The sequence below is a fragment of the Mandrillus leucophaeus genome, unplaced genomic scaffold (assembly GCF_000951045.1).
Source record: "Mandrillus leucophaeus isolate KB7577 unplaced genomic scaffold, Mleu.le_1.0 Scaffold257, whole genome shotgun sequence".
In the NCBI taxonomy this organism is placed as follows: domain Eukaryota; kingdom Metazoa; phylum Chordata; class Mammalia; order Primates; family Cercopithecidae; genus Mandrillus; species Mandrillus leucophaeus.
This window is the reverse complement of record NW_012102665.1, coordinates 2,113,177-2,128,262: the sequence shown is the minus strand read 5'-3', so window position 1 is coordinate 2,128,262 and position 15,086 is coordinate 2,113,177. Positions and strand designations below refer to the sequence as shown.

The 15,086-nt window shown below is 40.3% G+C and overlaps 1 long non-coding RNA gene across 1 annotated transcript in view; it reads left to right on the top strand.

Annotated features, from left to right (window-relative positions):
- The window catches only part of LOC105542384, an 18,079-nt gene extending 4,713 nt beyond the window's left edge, over window positions 1-13,366 (top strand). The window contains exons 2-3 of the long non-coding RNA XR_001006462.1: window positions 12,930-13,034; window positions 13,145-13,366. This is a non-coding gene — a long non-coding RNA (uncharacterized LOC105542384). The remainder of the gene's footprint in view (window positions 1-12,929; window positions 13,035-13,144) is intronic.
- Window positions 13,367-15,086: the final 1,720 nt, after the last annotated feature.

The window sequence follows — 15,086 nt, the reverse complement described above, 5'->3', positions numbered from 1 at the left end:
ATCGATGCAAAAATCCTCAATAAAATACCAGCAAACTGAATCCAGCAGCACATCAAAAAGCTTATCCACCATGATCAAGTGGATTTAATGTCTTAATGAACTATTTAGTTTATAATTAAGAATTTCTTGGCATTGCATGTTGAATCTGTTGAGATTATTTGGAGAGTTATGAGCTTTGCAGGAGATATTCATAACTTATTACATATCTAGAATGGGTTAAAATGGATTTCTCACCTTGAGGATAAACATTTATGCCTTCATTTTCAGTAGCGTAGTAAAATAAAGACAAGGGAGAAATAAGGAGGCTTGGTTTCACTCCTGCGTGCACCTCTAAATTGTTCTGCAAACTTTTCCAGGTTACTGTGCTTCCTGGCATCAGTTCCGTATCTGTGGAATGAAGAAGGTGTCCTTGATGTAATTCCAAATCTAACACTCTATAACTGTAAGATGACATCCCTAGCCCTTTTATATAATTGTTGTAACTATTAAAGAATAAAAGCATAGAACAGGAAATGCCTAAAAAGACTGCTTCTACAGATGAACTATGGAAATACCTCCTTAGTGACACTTTAAAACAATCTGCACTGTACTAAGAAAATAGTACTTTGAACTATCTGTAGACATAGCAACTAACAGGATGTCTGCCACACAGCACCAGCTGAATACGTTCTTGATAAATGAGTAAATGATTGTTACGTAAATGCATGTTTCCATTCCTGTCATTATCCCACAACAACTCCAAAGGGAATACAATAAATTCTATCCAATGAATGAGCCCATGTCTCAGATATTTTACCTTCATCTGTTTACTAATCTACCTCACAAAAAATGATATCCTTGTGGAAAATATTTCAATAGAGAAATAATATCCAACTGTGATCTAAATGTTTTAATTAAGCCAACATGTAGTTTAAATTGTTGAGTTGCTGATAGAGCGATCTTTTCAACTTGTTTTGGAGTGAAAGTGCTTTCAAAATGCTTCCATAAGAATTGGAGGGCTGCAAACATATGGCCTATGTGGTGAAATCCAGCTTCTGTTCTTAGACTTAGCCAAGGGCAGTTTTTAAAGGGATTCAACGTTTGACATTTTGGTGGGTTCAGCATAAATGCAGAGGGTTGAGGCCCATCTTACGCCCAAGGGTGTTCTTACACATATTTTAATGCCTTCACTTTGAAACTGACCTGATCTCTTCTCACTGGCCTCGTGGGATGGGTTTTGCTGTCTCCACAGTCTCAGCTTCGAGTCCCAGCTCCACTACTCACTGGATATATTTTCTTATCCATAAATTGTGGATAACCACAGGAGATTATTATATGAGGTTATACCAGTAAAATGCTTAGCAAGGTACTTAACATATATTAATGATTTCTATGAATATGTTTGCACAACTTGTTATGATTATGGTAAAGCATATCATTAAATCCTTGGAATTATTTTTTAATCTATGAAATAACTTTAGATGATTACTAAAAGTTCTGATTTTGAAATTTTTAAGTCTACATCCCCTCTTTTATAAACTGATACACCATCAAGTAGATTTTTGTGTCTAAGATGTAATTATTTCCACTGTATTTTCAAATACCCAACTGGAAAGATCATGGAGAAGTATTGCCCAAGGAAGCTGGATATCCCAAAAGCTGGGAGCCAAAAAATAATACAGAGATAAATATCTTGTAGTTGAATACTGACTAAAGAAATGATAACATATCAGTGTACTTAAAACACTGTAGAGAAGCAGAGAAGCTAAAAATGAACTGCTTCATGTGTGAATTCTATTGCTACTCGGAAATGCATCTAAGAAACATTACATGAAAAGAGCAAAATATCAAGGACTCTGAACCACCACTGTCTACAGTGGGCTATCAAGTCAAGTGTAGTTCATTCATCTCTCCACAGTTGCATTGTTGCCTACAGTCCCACAAGGTGTCTTCATGCTCCGTGGCAGCCGTAAATAGCAATGTATTCAATCACACACCTATAAAAGCAAGGCAACTAAGAGTTCACACCCCTCAGGGCTAAAGGCCTGGATTATCCCATTGGTCAAACCACCCAGACCCACTGAAATGTTGGTTAGTGGTGAAGAATCTTGAATGGGCAGTAAAGAAAGAAAATGGTAAATACTAATTTGGGTCCCAGGACCAGCTGCATGAGGGGACCCTGTAGCTTGGGTTACAGACCCCCTTTCAATCTTTACAAGAGACTGCAAATGACCCTCTCCGCTTTCTGGGAAAAAGTGAGGTCATCTTGTTCTCTGGCCATTTAGTTTGTAAAGAACAGAAGTGTGCCAGGTTGCTTAAATCAATTCTCCAAATGTGGTACTCAAATAGCAGCACATTTTCTTACTGCATCTGTTCTCTGGATGACAGTCTTCCCCCCAATTCAAATAAATCTATTACAGACTGAAGTATGAACATCAGGTACATTTTTGAGATCCTAAGAAAAAGCGAAGGGAATCTCATAGAGAAGTAGAGAAGTGAAGGGAATCTGCCTGCAGCTCCAGCCTGGATCTCCAGATCTCCAAGGCTCCCCATCTCGACTATCAGACTGTGGGGTACTTTCATTGGAAATTTTGAGAAGCACAGCCTGAGGTGTTGAAGATAATGAAGAAAGAAAACTCAGAGGACATCTCTGAAACTACACAGCCAGGCCTAGAGGAGAAATGAAGTAGGCTCCGCACTGTCTGAGCCCCACACAGTCCATGGTCTCTCCCCATCTTACTGGACCATGAGCACCCTTCATCAGCAGATGCCCACGACTGCCTCCACTGATGCCATTATCCCCACGGTGCAGCTTCTCTCTCTGCCTTCTTCTCCATCCAAGTCTTTCCCTTCTCCCTCTTATGATACAACCCCTTTGTTTTTACTGATTGATCTTATGACACATCCCTTTTGTTTTTACCAGTTGACACATCTGACATTTTTTTCAATGTAAAACGTTGAAAAAAATGGATAAAATATGTTCCTGCCATTGGATTACACATTAATTTTTGAAGCCAATCTTCCTGAGGTTACCAAGAATCTTTTAAGACATTGAAAAAATGTCAGATGTGTCAACTGATAACTACTCAATAGGCAACCTCACCACAGAACGGCTGAAGCACCTTGTAAACAAATTACATCTCATATTCGGACATTGTTGGTTAATGCCCCCAACTGGGCCAGTCAGTTTGAGGCAAAGCACCTGGCCTTTGTGAGCATGCAGCTTGTCTTGAGAAAAGACACTGGGTGTACATAAGATTCCCAAAGGTTCCCATGATGTGCAGACATGTCACCAGCATTGCTCTAGTGAAGAATTCTTCAGAGAAGTGAGAGGCTTGTAACACCAGCTGCCATCTGCATACACAGTGCACCAGGCACTGTGCTGAGAACTTTGCAGCCGTGATCTTATTTAATTCCTCTTAAACATTCAAGTTGAAGTTGTGTCCTATTATATTTTACATCATAAATGTCATTATATCAAAAAACATTTTTTCCTGTGCAAAATATATGTTGTACATATTCCAGTGAATAAACTTAACAGCTTCCATAGCATCCTCAGATTTCAATATGATTTTTAAATACCCCACTTAGAAGAAATTTCATGTTTCTTTCATCATACTTTGAGTCAGCTTAAATCACTATGTTTTTAACTATTCCACTTGCACGGAAAAATACAAAGTGATGAAAATTGCCTTTCTAAATATTTCTCCCATTGAGGAACAATTCTCAAGTTTCTATTCTTCTAGAATTCAAAGAGTTTTCAGTATTCAGGAGTATTTTCCCCATTGCTGCCAAATTCGTCCTCTTCAATACTTATTTTTTAAGTGAGCACAAAATGAAACAATGGTAGGGTTAATTGATTTTGATAGACCCACCAAAAATCATCAGCAAACATTTATGACTTTCCATTGAAGACAATTCCATCAATGTGTTGTTTCCAAACATCTTTGAAATACCCAGTGATCCCTCCAGTAGAATCTCTTATGAGACATAAAAACTACTGGCACAGAGAATAATTGAGTTTTACTTTTATCAATGAGCATTATCTAATGTTGCTTAGAGGTTTTATGAAACCAGGGAATCATCCATTCCCATCTGTGTTTATTCCTGAAAATTGCGGCCTTGGTGTTATACAGAGACCACAATTACACAGAGAAGGCCTCAGGGGAGCAAACATGACTTCACCCTTTGAGGGAGTGCCACAGCTCACTGCCACATGCACAGAGGATTAAAAGGCAAGTGGGGAGACAAAATACTGTGATTAAAAAAAAAAGTACAAAGAATTAGCTCATCCAATGATGAAGACAGGACAGCAAATGCCAGATTAGCTTAATTGAGCATGCAAAATTAGATGTTCACCTTGATGAACGTAATTATTAAAATTTCAAAACTGCAAATGACCTCAGGAAAAGAAACCTAGAACAGTGTCATTCCCAGTTGAAAATAGCAACAACAACAACAACCAAAAAAAAAAAAAAAAAAAAAAAAAGCAAGCAGAGTTACCCCCATTATAATGCAGAGCTGGTGACATGGTTTGGCTGTGTCCCCACCCAAATCTCACCTTGAATTGTAGTAATCCCCAGGAGTCAAGGGCAGGACCAGGGGGAGATAACTGAATCATGGGGTTGATTCTTGTGGTAGTGAATAAGTCTCACAAGATCTGATGGTTTTATACATCATGTCCTCTGCACAAGCTCTTTTGCCTGCTGCCATATAAGGCGTGCCTTTGCTTTTCACCTTCCCTTCTGCCATGACTATGAGGCCTCCCTAGTTATGTGGAACTGTGAGTCCATTAAACCTCTTTCCTTTATAAATTACCCAATCTTGGGTACATCTTTATTAGCAGCATGAGAACAGACTAACACGGCTGGCGATAGAATGGACAAGACTCTCATTGCACCTTTCTGCCTTCACGACGCAAGACCCACAGCACTCACACTTTCATAGATTCTGGCAACTATATCCTAGTCCCGCAGCTTTAGAGATGCAAGAGCTGCACCTCTGATCACCTGGCCTGCTTTTGAGTTTTGGCTGCAAATACTAACACTCAGGGCTTCTGACTACTTTTCTTTCCCCCCACACATAAACTTGCTACATTTCTTCCCCACCCCACTGCTTGTCCAGAAAGCTACAAATCTTTCCAGAAATATCCACATGGCATATCTCTGAAATCAGTCAGCCAGAGGTCAGTATGTATCTGTGCTTTAACTTTATGATTAGTGCCCTAAAAATATTGTTATATTCTGCATTGGGTAAAACACGCCCCTGCCCCTGGATTTCACATTAATTTCTGAAGTTAATCTTCCTGAAGTTACTGAGAATCTCCATGTTGCTAAATCCAATGGAATCTGGTCCCTCCTCATCTTACTGGACCATCTGTAGCTTTTGGCACCACTGACTATTATTCTCTCTCTTTGAAATACCACCTTCCTTTGGTTTCCAGGAAACTGTATTCTCTTGGTTTTCCTCCTGCATGTCCCTCTCAATCTTCCTTGCTGGCTCATCCTCCTCCACTCAGTCATTAAATGTTGTAATTTCTCAAAGTTCATTTATAGTTCATTCCTTTCACACTCTATCAATACCCATGGCCATACAGAGACTCCCAAATTCTTTTGTCCAATCTTGAGTGCTCTTCTGAGACCCAGAGCTATATAGCTAGATGGATGTCTCTAGTTGTCTCTATTGGGATATCAGAAAGACATGCCTCAACACTATATGCTTCTAAATTCATAACATTTCCAACAATAACAACCTTAGTCTGCTTCCAGTGGTTCCTCTCTGAGTGAGTAAAACCACCCTCCACCATTTGGAGATGCTTCAACGCTGGCAGTCAATCCAGTCTTTCTCTCTCTCACTGTGTTTAAATGGTCCCTCTCCCAGTCAAGGGAGATTTTCCTTCCTACATGTCTCTGTCTCCATCCTCACCACCACCCTCATCCTAGAAACCATGCCTGCCCATGCCTCAACCTCTTGACTTGTCTCCATACTTCTGGCCTGTCTATCTGTGTTTGTTCTCCACATGGTGGACAGAAAGTTCTTTACAAAATGCAAATCTGATTTTATCACCCTTTGCCTAAAATCCTTCCGCAGCTTACCCCAGCTCAGAGCCCACAGGCTCTTCATGGTCTTCTCCTGCCTAAGTCATTCGCTCCATCTGTACCCTACTCCCCTAACCCCAGGATATCCAAGCACCAGCGACACCCAGTGTTTTCAGCTCATCAGACACACCATTCCTCTCCCCACCTCCACCACCTCCACCAGGCCTTGAAGACATTTTCCCTCTACTCAGAAGGTACTACTCATCCTTCGGCAAGTTGAACCCTATTTCTCCTTCAGATCTCAGCTGAAACATGACCCCTCCAGAAAGGCTTTCCTGAGTGTCCAGTCTAGGTCAGCCCCTCACCGCACTTCCCTGCTCGGCCTATCCTGGCAGCACTGGCCACTGCTGGGCTTCCGCACTTGCTGTGTATGTGACTGCGTGTTCCTAGGCTCCACATCCTGGGGCTTAGGAACCACTTCCGGTTTCATTGTTTTCTGTACAAATCACTGTGTAGCTGGGACCTGGCATATAGCAGGCACTTGACAAATATTCACTGACTAAACATCAGTCAATGATTTCACCCTTTTTATGCAAACTTTTGCAACAGGCTGGATTATTCAGGAGGGATAGTGTGTTCTTATTAGTCGAGTAGATTTCCTCTCCTCCCCTGCCTGGTCCTCAAACAGCCTGACTTCAGCAATGTCACTCATTATCTTCTAGAAGAGAAAACTTACTCCTAGAGATAGACAAGAGGGCAGTTTGCTCTGCCTACTTACAGGTCATGCTAGAAATGTTTTTCTAGGAAAGGTACTGAAACCCCTAACAAAAATTAGTTTGTGGTTCATCAATTCACATTGTTTAAACGCCTCATGAGAATAAACAAGTAGAAATAAGCCACAGCTATTTTTGTAACTCACCAAAACTAGAGGTCACAGCTGTGCCCCAGGGCAGTCCTGCCCAACGCTACTCACTTTCAACCTCACATGAGTCACCCTATGACGGTGGAAAGAGCAAAGTCTTGACAGAGATTCCTTTTTTTTTTTTTTTTTTTTGGCCAAATGACTAATAAAAGGTCACCTTGTCAAATTTAGCCTCAGCAACAGGCAATAAATTTGTAAGTATATTGCTGAATTAAGTTCCTGCTCTTAAATTCGAAAGCATAGATTTGTCACCTTAAAAAAAAAGATTTTAATTTCAAAAACAAGTGATTCTCTTTATCCTCTGAAAAGATTCCTGGCAAGTTATCTTTGCCAGGGCAACAAATAGAGGTCTGGAGGCCTTCATGTATTTTCCAAAAGTGAGCAGGTCACTGATCAAAGTTCTTCACTGTAGACAAACGGATGATGTATTTACTATTGCTTATACAGATACTTGTGTTTAAACTCATTGGCCTTTAAATATTTGACCCCAAGAAGAGGGCGTCTTTTCTTTGTCAGGCTAAAAGTTTTTAAATGTAGAAAAATCAAATAAAGAGAATGGAAATTTTCAAAGATTAGAAGGGATCCAGATTTGGCCACAGTGAAATTGCTCAGCACAGGGGACATCTAAGAAAGCATGCTAAACAAATTTTTTTAAAATTCTTCATTATTACTGCCATTACCATATTTGAAGTTTGTCCATAAATGCAAACAACAAATATAGAACATTGCATCACAGAGATGTTCTTCATAGCCTAAGAAAGTAGAGCTGCTGGACTTCTCTCCATTATCAAGATTTACTATTACAGGCTTTACACTTTCAAATTTGTTTGTATCCATTTTACCAATGAGGAAATCGACAGCCAGAGAAGTTGGCTTGTTTAGCGGTTCTCAGAGTACAAAGAGCACAAAAAGCTGAACAGGCACCATGGTGCTTGGGAGTGTGGACTCTGAAGACACGTTGTTGCATGTGTTCACATCCCCGCTCCATCATCCATTGTGTGACCGTGGGCAAGTCCAATGGCTACTCTAAGCCTTGGCTTCCTTGGCTATGAAACACAGATGATAATACTGAGCTCGTACCATCATTTTACATTCTAAGTGAGATAATGCATAGCAAGCACTCGAAACAGTGTCTGGCACATAGTAAGCTCTTAAAAGCTTTAGCTGTGTTTCAAAATCAGCTGGAGAGCCCACTCAAGATTAGGATACCTAGGCACCTCCTCCAGAGATCATGATTCACTAGATCTGGGCAAGAACCTAGGAATCTGCATTTTAATAAACACTGCCTGTGAGTTGGAAAACCACTGTTAGTGCAGCCAGATGTACCTAATTCCAAAATTAATGTTACCTCACCAGGAAGCAAATTCTTCAGTCCGTTCCCATTTTGTATTGGTATTCCTATGATTTTCCAAAGGGGCCACGTGTTACCTCAATTTAACGCCTTCCTAAGTAACATTTCATCTACATTGCTTTGAAAAAAATCACTTTTTTGCCTCTTAGACGCTCTTTTAAGTCACAATATTTTCCATGATGTTGCCTTTCATTTTTAGAGTCCCACAGACCTGGCATGACCAGGTCCTCGTGTCCTTCCATCGCGTAGCATCAGGGACTTGACTCGTGTCCTCTCTAGGCTAGAACCCAGTCTCCAAAGTCAAGCCCAGGTCAGAGAGAGCTGAGTGTTCAGGGGTAGCTGTGTTTCAGGCCAACTCCAATTTGGTTTTCTTGTTTCCATCCCCAAACCAGGAGGCCTGCAAGCCCCACATATCAAACAACTGGTTTGTGGAATTGGTTGTTATTACAGGGAGATAACCGAGCTGCCTCCTGAAACATGAGGTTCTTAAACCAATGGGGTATCATACATACCCAGTGCTTTCTGGAAAGGTAAAGTGTACGACTCCATTTTCACCACGTCGTTTTGGAAAATAGACCTCAGAAACCAAAGGCAAACACTCAACATTCCAATCCAACTCCATCATCTTCCATGATACAGGCAGTGAAGTCACATTTGGTTAGGGCTTTAGTTGCTCTCCAGGAATGATGAACTCAGCTTGATAACAGATGTTCTAAGAAGCTAACAAAAGCTACCAAGAAAATAACTTTTTTCTGGTATCACTGTATGCACCTTTTTCAAACTGACCAAGTGATCAGACAATATAAGGAAAAAGCAGTGGAGTGATTCCATACTGTAAGCCAGATATTCACTTTGAATGAAGCTCTTTGAAGCCCTTACTAGCTAAGTAATTAGTCTTCTCTTAAATTCTTACAAAATTCCAAGACAACAAAACGCTATGCAAGATGTCAGAACAGCAAACAGCCTCAAAGTGCTGTAGTTGGGATAACTGGAAAATAAGAAATAAGAATTCATTCATCTTTTCTCTAATTTATAGTAAATTCAATCGTGTTTACATATTGGAAGACTTGTACTTTTTTCTATTAGTAAAATATACCCCGAACGTTTCATGATCTCCCGCTCAAAGAACCTAGAGTATGCTTAAGTACTTTGTGTTAAACAGTACCATGGTGGGTTTTTTCCTCTACCATTTCAGTAAATCCAACCATTGCACCTGTGCACAGGTGTGAAGAGAGAAATCAGTAAGTGAGGCTTCTTTCCCGAAGGCCCTTCCCCTCCTCACCCGTTAAACCCAACAGCTGAGGAGTTGTCAGTCTGCACTGAGATATTCTATCAAAGAAAGGACAGAAAGTTATTAAAAAATGGTAAATATGGAGGTTAGGAACCTATGTAAACAAGGATACATAAGATAATGTGAAATGAGAAAAAGCAGAATAAGAAAACGAATAGTTACTGATTAAAACGATGTTAAAAACCATACAGCATGCACGGTTACTGTCAGGAGACCACAATTTGTGCTCTTAAGCCATTGGTTGGAATATGATCTGCAGCGAAAAAAATTATATGTGTAGGTATATATAAAACCTTCAGCTCATTCTTATAAATTGGCCCAGTGAAAACAAGAGCAGCAGTATATATAAAGATAAACACACACACCAAATATACATATACACATTATATGTTACATTCTTGTAAAAAAAATTTTCAATGACCTCTGAGTCAGAAGGAAGGAGCTGAAGAACACATATATGGCTGTTATCTCGAGGTGGGATTGGGGGCAGAGGGCGTTTATTAACCTTTGTCACAGCCTTCAGTGGTACAAGAACCTGCTGCTCCTGGGTCCTCTCATTTGAAGGCACCCACCGCCTAAGGATGAAGAGAAGCTGCTTCTTGCAGATCTGAGGCTGATTTCCCAACTCCCAGGAGTACCCTTTCCACAGCCTGTTCCCCAGACCCAGGCCTGTCCCCTTAGGCCTGGTCCCAAGTCAAAACCAGCTGTTTCTATTTTAGAAGACAATACTACTTCTTCCCTTGCCTTGTATTACCAGTGGCCTCGGTTGTCTGATGCTCCTCAGGGTACAGCCTTATTCATCTCTGTGTGTCCCCAATGCCAGACATAGCACTTGTTACAGAGTTTCTGTTCCATTGTATACAGGGAATTATAGAGGGCAATAATAGACACCGGTGAGATGGGGGTGAGGGTTGAAAAATTACCTATAGGGTACAACGTTCACTATTCAAGCGACAGGTGCACTAAACTCCCAGACTTCACCACTACACAATATATCCATGTAACACATCTGCATTATACCCCCAAGTCATAAAGCTATGAGATACATACAAATTAAATATATATGCATCAAACTAAATACATACATATATTTAAACACAGGAAACTAGAAGTGATTATTTTACAAAATGAAGTTACTCCTTATCTTCATGTGACTAATGCCCTTCAAACGGTAGAATTCTCAAAACATAACATTTTTACTTTCTACAGAAAGCACAGAAACACAGAAGTGTTTTTAAATGATTAAAATATTTTGCAGGAATGTACTCTTTAGTCCCAATATCAGTAGGGAAATGTTTCTATACAACAGTGAATTCATAGCATAGCATTACACGCAAAGGTCGAAAAGAATTAGGATACTCTACATGTACTAACATGAAAAGATCTTTAAATGTAATGTTGTCTGAAAACAAACTGCAGCAGTATAACTAGGGCCTTCTGTCATTTTTAACTAAGGTAAGTAAATCATGTATTCAGATGAATGAAAATAAGTTTACATAAGTCTTGCATAATTTTAAGTTCTTAAAACAGCTCCCACGTACACATACATAAATCTGATCATATCAATAAAAATACAGCAAGAGAGACATCCCACTCTTATTCAACAGGAATTCTTGACCAAGACTACAAATGTAGCCCGTTTGACATCGAAAACATTGGGACTGGTGTGAGAGTGAGGAAAATGGGGAGAAAAAAAGAACTTTGAAGACAAGGATTTGAAGTTAGCCTGAAGCATGAAAAGGAGGAAAGGCAAGCTTTCTTCAGTGAGGACAGTGCCTGACAGAGAAAACCAGATCCTGAGGAGGGGTTTCTCCAGGAAGAGAAGGTCAAAGTTGCAGGTAGGCTCTGGAGACAAGGAGCTTGCACACAGTGAAGATGGCAGCCACATTGAGCAATCACTCCAGGCCGAAGGACACGCACCGAAGGCGGGAAGGGTGGCACCGTGGGCTGCAGTACTGGACAGAGCTTCGGATGGGCAGGGCCCATTGGAGGGATGGGCGCAGGTGGGGCTGAGAAAGCAGCATGGGGCAAATGCTGCAAGTATGGAAGCCAAGACACGAGCTTCCTTCCAACCACCAAAGGGCAACTCACAAGCAAAATTCTTTCATAAGCTCCACCATGTTTTTTTTTCCCTTTTTTAGACAGATCTCACTCTGTTGCCCAGGCTGGAGTGCAGTGGTGCAGTCACAAACTCACTCAAACTCAAACTCCTGGGCTGAAAGGATCCTGGCACCTTAGCCTCCCGAGTAGCTGCGACAACAGGTGTGCACCATCATACCCGGCTACTTTTTTGATTTTTTGCAGAAATGGGATCTCCCTATGTTACCCAGGCTGGTCTTGAGCTCCTAGCCTCAAGTCATTCTCTTACCTTGGCCTCCCAAAGTGCTGGGATTACAGGTGTGAGCCAAGGTGCTTGGCCACCTCACCATTTTTGCTGACTGAATCACTTGACTAACCTAACCATAGCTTGCTACTGAAGATGCTGGCAACCTAGTAGACAATACATCAAGATGCAATGCTGCTCCATGGAAATGCAATACCTTCCATCCAACCAAGGTAAAAGTGTCAACTAAATGCTAATGTCTCCACCAACCACAGATGGGGTTTGCAGGAGCAATGGCTGTAGGGACACTGAGATTTCACCCTCCAGAAGGCAGCATCTTCCTGTGTCACAGCTAGATCACCAGCTACCCACAGACAGCCTGAACTCCAATAGTCTCCCTGCACATGTGCCTTTAAAAGTTTTACTGGCATTATTGCTTTTTTACTTCTGGTAATTGCTTTAAAAGAACAAAGCTCTTTGTTTAAGGGGGGCCCAGGGATCTTATAATTGCCACGAGGCACATGAGAGGTTCCTAGACTTTCTAAACAGTTTCTCTTTTAACATTAAATATTAAGTTCCTAATGTTTGGCCAAAATGTAGATGCTCCCTAAGGAGGGGGAAGTGATGCTATCAGGAAGATTGTGTAGACTGGTAAGAGATCCCTCCCACATTGCTGACTTCAGAACCGCATTTTGACTACAGAACCACGGCACCTGAGGAGGGGTGCCACCACCCTGTGCCCATGAAACCACGATGTCTTGCCAGAAGCAGGGCACACTCTGGCCCCAGCTGCGTCAGGGGCTTCAGACTCATTAATACTATTTTCTATGTTAAAAGAAATGATGACGTATTGGTTCACCTGCAATGAATCACATCGAGTCAGTTCTTCAACAAGTGTTTCCAGAATCTTTAGAAAGGGCTCCAACCCAGCCAGTGTAGGTGCTCACTGTCCCATGGTATATTTTTCCCCAGAATTTTCCAGCTGTAACTAACAGTAATTTCAGTGACATTAAATACTGTTACAGGAACTTTCCAAATGTAGAGGACCCTTTAGAATGAAGCCTTGAGCATGAGGGGCAGACCCCCTCATCCAACCACCACCTGACTCTGTGTGAACCAGGAACTGTTAGGTGAGCCCATCCGCTTGAGTGGACGACCCAGGCTGAGACTGGGGAAAGCTTTGCCTCTCTCTTTCTGGGGGAAGACCCATTTTTAAAATAACAATGTCCTATTTTCACAGAATGTCTGTGCTGTGATAAAAGGTCATCTGCCTACAATCTTATGATACAGACCTCAAACCTACAAACATGAGGAACTTCTGCCTCTAGGTTAACTGGTTACCCACTGTATAAGACACATCACACACAGTCCAGGAGGCGGAGTTTCTGAGATACCTAGAAACAGCTTAGAGGCAAAGTGACAAAGCAGCAACAACAAATAAAACCAATCTTCTCAAACTGGCTCTGGCTTAGGCCTAACTAGTTATGCATTACTTGAATAACTAGATCAAGTTCCCTTGAGCTGTCTTTTATTTTAAAATGCTATTGTAGGGCTGACTCATCCACTCCTTATCATGCCCAGTGTACTGTTCATATCTCGTAATCAACTTGGTGCTAAAAGTAGTGACGAGCCATTTACAATGCCAGAAATCAAATTTTGTATCAGTTAGAATCAGTTTTGGCTCCAAACGATATATAATAATGAACGTGATAACTTGTATGAAATGGCCCAATCTGTTAAGAAATGAGAACTACCAAAATTCACTAAAGAAAAAGTAACCTTGTATAGTCCTGTATCTATTTGAAAGCAGGTATTATAGTTCAAACCCTTCACACACACAAAGGCTACCAGTTTTTTTGGGTTTTTTTGGTTTTTTTGTTTTTTTTCTGAGACGTAGTCTCGCTCTGTGACCCAGGCTGGAGTGCAGTGGCACGATTTCAGCTCACTGCAAGCTCCACCTCCCGGGTTCACGCCATTCTCCTTCCTCAGCCTCCCGAGTAACTGGGACTACAGGCGCCCACCACCTCACCCGCCTAATTTTTTGTATTTTTAGTAGAGACAAGGTTTCACCGTGTTAGCCAGGATGGTCTCGATCTCCTGACCTTGTGATCCTCCTGCCTCGGCCTCCCAAAGTGCTGGAATTACAGGCCTGAGCCACCGCACCCTGCCAAAGGCTACCAAATATTTAAGGAAGAAATAATACCAACTGCACACAAATTTTGCAATAAAACTAAAGAGGGAGGGATACTTCCTAACTCATTCTATGAGGCCAGCATTAATTTGATAGCAAAACTAGACAAAGATCTTATAAACAAAATACAGACCAATATTTCAGATGAGCATAGATTTAAAATAATTTTTAAAATTTCAGTAAATCAAGTCCAAAAATACATAAATACATCATGACCACGTATGGTTTATTTCAAGAATGCAAGCCTGTTTTACCATTAAAAATCAGTCAATATAATTCATTATAATATAACAAAATAATGTTATAATTCACAGAAAAAAAATTATGTCTATAGATTTAGAAAAAAAATTTGAAAAAAATCCAAAGTGTTATTGACAAAACTCTCATAAATTAGAAATAAAAGAAAACTTTCTTAACCTGATAAAGGGTATTTATTTTAAAAACCTATATCCAACATAATTTGTAAATGTAATAAGAATGTCAGTTGATGGTGAAAGACTGTATGGTTTCCCAATAAGATCAGCAACAAGGCAAATATACCCATTCTCACCACTCATATCCAACTTCGTACTAGAATTTCTACCCTGTACAATAAAGCAAGACAAAGAAATAAGATGTGTCTAGATTGAAAAGGAGAAACATTCTTTATTCACAGAAAACATGATCGTCTATGTAAAAAATCCCATGGAATCTCAAAAAAATACAAGTCATGCGAACAAATAGGGGAACTTAGCAATGTTGCTGAATATAAGATATATAAAATCAATTGTATTCTACATGTTAACTAACAATGAGAAATTTAAACTGTTTAAGAAATCCCATTTACAATAGAATCAGAAAACAAAAGTTACTTTGAAATAAATCTGAGAAAAATGTAAAATATTTATACACTGAAAATAGAAAATATTGCTGACAGAAAATTAAGGAAGACCTACATAAGTGGAGACATATATCATCTTCATAGATCAAAAGACTCAGTATCAATAAGGTG